Source organism: Haliaeetus leucocephalus, unplaced genomic scaffold, assembly GCF_000737465.1.
Source record: "Haliaeetus leucocephalus isolate CR32 unplaced genomic scaffold, Haliaeetus_leucocephalus-4.0 Scaffold858, whole genome shotgun sequence".
Lineage (NCBI taxonomy): Eukaryota > Metazoa > Chordata > Aves > Accipitriformes > Accipitridae > Haliaeetus > Haliaeetus leucocephalus.
Window position 1 is genome coordinate 1887788 of NW_010973294.1, and position 6024 is coordinate 1893811.

Sequence of the window (6024 nt, forward strand, 5' to 3'; positions counted from 1 at the left end):
GCAGGGCGGGCAGGGCGGGCAGGAGGCAGCAGGCAGGAGGCCGGGCAGGGAGCGGCCGCCGGCCGCAGCGCGGCGGGGCTGCGGCCGGAGCTGTCCGCCCGCCGGTGCTGAAACGCCGCAGCCGGGGCCCGGCGGCGCGGGGGAGGGACGGGGAGCGCGGAGAGCCGCCCTGCTGCACCCCGAGAAAAGGCAAATCCAAATACCTGCACAGCGCCAGGCAGCCTGCCGTGGGGCGGCGGGGGGCTGCGTGGGATGGGTCCCCCCCCCCGTAGGTGTCCTTGCCGTTGAGCTGGGTGGGTGAGAAAGATCTCCCGGCTCCCAGGTTCAGGCTCAGATCTCTCTAGAAAACTGTGAATGAGCGAGCGCCAGCTCCACGGGGCTAGGATTTTTTTATTTTTTTTTTTGGTGGGAGGCGTGTGCACCAAAGCCGAGGTCCTTCCACTCGGCGGCTGCCGTCCCCCTGGGTCCTAAGCCCTCCTGCCGCCCGCCCGGCTGCCGCCTCCCGGCGCTCCCGGCGCTCCCCGGCTGCGGGCTGGGCGCACCGCCACCGCCCAGGGAGTGGTGACAAAGGAGCTGCGGGCCGCCAGCAGCCGGGAAAGCAGCAGCACAGCCGGCCCCTGCCAGCTTAGCAGCGCGGGCTTTCACCTGGTGGCACGGTCCTGGCCGCCTTTTTTTCCTCGCGTCGCCCCTTGCCCGGCGAAACTGGGGCAGAGCAGCTACCTCCTGTGGCATTGACCGCAGCCACGGAACGGGTGGTCTTGATGGGCCGTGTGTTATAGATGGGCTGCCTTAACGAACGTGGCAGCCTGGGTTTATCAGAGAAGTTCGTCTGGGTCACACTAGAGGTACAGCTAGCTCAGGCTGCTGTCACCAGCAGTGGCCGCAGCAAACGTCTAGTGAAGAATATAAAAAGAGGACAAGCTTCACCCCTGCACTCTCCCAGCCCCTCTCCCAAGCGTTTTAAATTCAGGGACTTCCCCAGCAATGTGGTGCCTGTGCTTTTAGGATGAATTTGTCCTCCTTGAACTTTCACAGTGTCTCCTAGAACACCTATAAATTTCTAGAACAACCTTCCATAATGTCCTTTGACAAGGAGCTCCACGGGCCATCTGCCTACTTCACAAACTATCACCCCTCTTTTGTTTTAGGGATCTGTAAGCTTTAGCTGGCATTGTGGAAAGGATGGGAGAGGAGAACTTCTCTCATTAAGTTAGGTCCTGAAAATCACTTTCTGTATGAGCCTCATAAGACCCATGCTAAGCTATACTTGGAAGACTTTGGGTGACCTAATGGCCTTGGCAACCAAATTCACACTCAACTGCTCTTATCGACACAGTAAGCCCAACTAAATGTCCCAGCAAAGTGCATTTCTTCTTCTACTAGCCCTGTACATTGTGGAGTATAATTCCTGGGAAGTGGTGGATTAAAGTCAGCTAACTGCCTTGGTGTCTTTGCTTTGGACATCTCTCTTGTCTCTGTTACTGAAGGATCTTGTACAGCAAAGAACTGGGTGATGAATAATAAAGATATGGAACAACTTTTGCATAAGAAATGGCTAAACAGAGTAGGATTCTTTAGCATGGAAAAAAAAGAGATGAAAAAGTGTAGATAAAATAGTGGGGTGCTTTTTTCATCATTTATAATTTTTCATAATAATGAGCAGCATGAGGAAGATAAATTGGAACAATATCTCAATATCATTTCCAGTTCAAGGAGTAGGAGAAATGAAACCCACTAGGGGCTAGCTTTGAATCAAATCAAAGGACATACTTCTTCACAAAATATTTAGTGAAGCTGTAGAATTCATTTCCACAGGAATTCAGGCTTCAGAATATTGTTGGATGTATCCATGGAAGAAAAATCCATTAAGGGCTTTTAAACATGAAGTCATGACCTCTGGCTCAGGAAGTCCCTATTCCACAAATCACTGAAGACTGGGGTAATATTTGGGAAAGAATGACTACATCCTTGCCCTGCTCTTATTCTTTGCCTTAGCCATCCACTGCTGATCACTGCTGGAGATAGGCACTGGGCTAGATGGACCCAGGACTGGCTGCTCTTATATTCTTATATACAAAGTAGACTTTGAGCATATGAACACAATGGGAGCGCTTTCAGCTTTGCTTTCACTTGAAAGAGGAAGAACTAGTGGGTTTGTTCTATTTGAAAGAGTGTACATCCAGACAGTCACTTGCTTTTTAGAGGAAACCCCACAATATTCATGAGCAAAGGCAAAAGGAATCTGTGGGGAAGATGCCTTGTGCTTTTAGAACGATTTCCATGCACAATCATTAATTTAACCCACAGCATGTTTAAAACTGGAATATGAGGTATCTGCATCCTGTGACCCAATTACATTGATTGGAAGAGATGAAGCAACAGCTCAAAGGCAGAGAGCTCAAAACTCTCACAGGAGCATTTGTCCCAGCACTTGATGGGAGAGCATTTCTAGCCCCAGGGAAGTTAGTAGTCAGTTAGTAAGTAGCCTCATTAGATCACTATTTTCTGCACAGAGATCAGTTTGGAAATAAAACAATAAGCACTCTGTTTTCATAATCCTGTTGCAAGCTCCCACTCTTGCACATATGATAAAGATTAATGTACTAGCTACTGTAACTATGCAGTACTTCCCTGGGAATTGTTAATAATATTAAGTGGAATGAACATGACTCTATAAACCAACTGCCTTAGGCAGTCAAATGAGTTGCCAAATTTGATGTATGTTTAATATTTAGGGATTTAGTATTTTTTTTGGTTTGTTAATTAAGGTTGGTTTTCTCCCCTTAATGTTGCTGTTAGGTGACAAGTGCCTGCTGATCCACTGGATGATTGACATGTAGCACAATGCCATGGTAGAAGCAAGTCTCTAAACATATTACAGCAGGGCCTTATATTGATCCCACTGCAAATATTCTTATGTTTCTTTCTCATCACCACTTCTTCACTTCTTCATCACTTTCTTTCTGTGAAGCCTACTCTGTACTCTGAGAGCATGTTTCAAGTCTTCTCATGCTTTGCATTGTCCCAGTCATTACACTTCAGCTGAAGTTATGACCTCAGAAACAGCAGTCTTCAAGGTATAAAACCTTCAGTTTCATAAGAGTATGTCTGGGACATTAGGAACCCCCTTGCTGATGTGCACAGTTTGGAGCTGCATCCCTTTGTCATTTGCAGCGTTGAGTATGCAGAGCTAAGGGGAGAAAAATGTGGCTGTAATCACAGTTTGTCACTGAAGGCATTAGAACTGACTGAACATGCAGAGGGAATGGATCAGTTTGGAAGGGGGAATATATTTTATGCAGCCTTTTCTGAAAGTAAAACAGAACTTTGATATTAAACTTATTCTAACCTGGCCTTCCCTGTCATCACATATATTGATTCGCTGTTTTAATGAAGAGCAGTGACATAACAAACTTGGAAAGAGAATGTACATTTTCACCACCAGTAGAAAGGATCCATGTACATGAACTAGAAAGGAAGCCATGGAAGGGCAGAGTGGCTGGTTGCTCCATGGTCTAGGTATGATAAATAGTTTCTACTGAAACTACTCTCTTTGCAGCAAGACATTTTATCTTCACCCAGTGACATTAAACACACAGCTTCCTGCTGTATTTTTGACTCCCAGGAAGTGCCATGAAGTTAGGAGCTAGTTTGCACATTTTTGCAGCTCTGATATTACTTTCTCATTCATACAAAGCCCAAAACTTTTGAAGTATTTTAATTCATCACAGTAAGGAATGGATTTTTTTAATCCTAAAAAAAACCCAAAGAAGTGGAAAACAGCTCACACTGCTTTCAGACTGAAACACAGATATATACCTACATTACACAAAAACATATTGATATACAGCATCTTATAGGGTTAGCATTTGTGAATGGTGTGCATATATAAGGAAGGGGAACAGATCTTTGATGTAATTCAGTATATATCTAGTGTCATTTACTTTTTCAGTGTGACTTCTCGAAAATGTTCTTTACAGCTTGTGAATAGGAAATTTGAGAAATAATATAATATAGGATGTCCCTGTATCTTTAAATTTTCTTTTACAAACAATTTGCTGCAAGTTTCTAAAATTAACAGTCAATTTTAATAATTAATTGGGAGCTCATTCTTTTTCCCTAATCTACAATTACCATCTGGTTTTATTTCCTTCGAAAGTAACTGCATTGAAAACCCCAGTAGATTAAAAATAATAATGCTAAAACTGCTTAGACCTAATAAATCATTATTCTTAAGGGAGAAGTAACTCTTAGATCACAGTTCAGAGGGATTCATGTTATAAATCCTCCCAGGTTTCCTGAACCTTTAAAATATTTAAAAATTTATAGCCAAGAATGCAAAACATATGCAAATGGATTCTTCGTATGAGTTATTCAGCAAGAAGGGTCCATTTTTTGCCATTTTTACTCCTGATGGAGAGAATTCACTCTTTTGCTGAGTTCACATGCAATCGCCACTTCTGCCACTCTCAGAATACTGTGTAACTGGGACACGAGCAAAGTTTTGTCCTCAAGCATGTAGAGGGGTGAAGCTGAAATGTTCCCAGCTCCATGGGAACTGTGGGAGCTAGCAAGGAGATGCAGCACAGACCTGGAGGCCAGCAGCAGAAGTCAGGTAAAGTCAAGCTCTCTGAACTGCAATACAGAATTTCCCCCCTCAGCTCTTGCCTAACTCTGAACCAGTCTAAACCTCATAGCTGGCTTATTTGGGGATTGTGAAGTTCCTGGTGTAGGTCCAGGCTGAGTAGCTTGGTACCAAAGATCAATCAGCATTCAAAAAACTTAAAAGTGTCTCTCTGACGGCCTAATCATTTGGGTGTTGGAAACATTGACTTTAGGCCCAGATGTGCTGTATAAGTCTGGTGCAGATTTGGCCTCATATTAGTGGGTTTAACTTGGCAGCACTGACTATGCTGACTTTAGTGAGATATCTGTGATTTAAATCACCTGGTGACCTGCTCCTATTGAGTTCAATTACTCACAAAGTCAGGGCTACTCTGTCTAAACAATAATGGCACTGTTTTGTTAAACCATTAAGTGTCCTTTTGCAGAGGGAAATAAATTATGAGATGTCATGTTTTGCATAGCTAGTACCTAAATGATAAAACCTTTAAAGAATAGCATGGCAAAACTTAGCCTTACTGCCTGAGAAAGTGAGTATCAGAGCTAATGTTCTTCCTGATCCAGGAGTAAGACAACCTAAGGTAGGCAGGCATGACAGAAAAAAAAAAACCTCACAGGGAAGCAAGTGGTCCAGAAAGTAGATGAGCTTGGCAAGAAGGTTTAGATGGCTGTTACAGAATTAATTCAGAAAAATCCTCTTGGGAAAAACCTGGCTGCTTTCTGGTGCCTTACTATGTTGGGATCAGTTTGCACATAAGCAACGCTTTGGTCTGAATTCTAAAATACTGATCTCAGATATGATTTGTTAAAAACTATGCTGTTTAATGTTAATTCTCCAGTGTGTCAACTTCAGGGTTCCTTAACTTCCCAAAGTCTGTTGTAGATTTTCCTCAAATTGCAACTTGCTCCTATACATTTGTCCAAAATAACTTTAACTGTTGAGCTCAATGTGCAAGAATATAACTTCTGAAGTGATAAAAAAGGATTTGAAGGTTGGTAGCTTGACTGAATAGCTAGAGATGAGGGGAATAATAGGATACTCATCTGATTTCTTTGTTTGTTATGTGATGATTTATTTCTGAAATATTTTAAAATGAATGATGTACATAAACGCATGCAGCTTTGGATGGCAATAACATAAATCAGCACCAGTAATAATGACTGTGAGCTCTTGCATGTGTAAACAAGCATATGTGCAATATAAATTCAATTATCTCAATGTCACTGAGGATATAGAATAATTTCACATTTGTCACTGAATAACTGCAAAGATATTTGTTGGAAATAAAAACAGATGGAGGACACAATCTTATTCTGGACAGCTGAAGTCTGTTGAAAACTGAAGTATATGAACATGTACGAAAATAGAGGCAAGCACTGTGGCTGCAATCTTCAGCAGAT

At 43.1% G+C, this 6024-nt stretch overlaps 1 long non-coding RNA gene across 1 annotated transcript in view; it reads left to right on the top strand.

Moving 5' to 3' along the window:
* The window catches only part of LOC104841324, a 13121-nt gene extending 11693 nt beyond the window's left edge, over nt 1-1428 (top strand). The window contains exon 3 of the long non-coding RNA XR_775337.1: nt 1417-1428. This is a non-coding gene — a long non-coding RNA (uncharacterized LOC104841324). The remainder of the gene's footprint in view (nt 1-1416) is intronic.
* Nucleotides 1429-6024: the final 4596 nt, after the last annotated feature.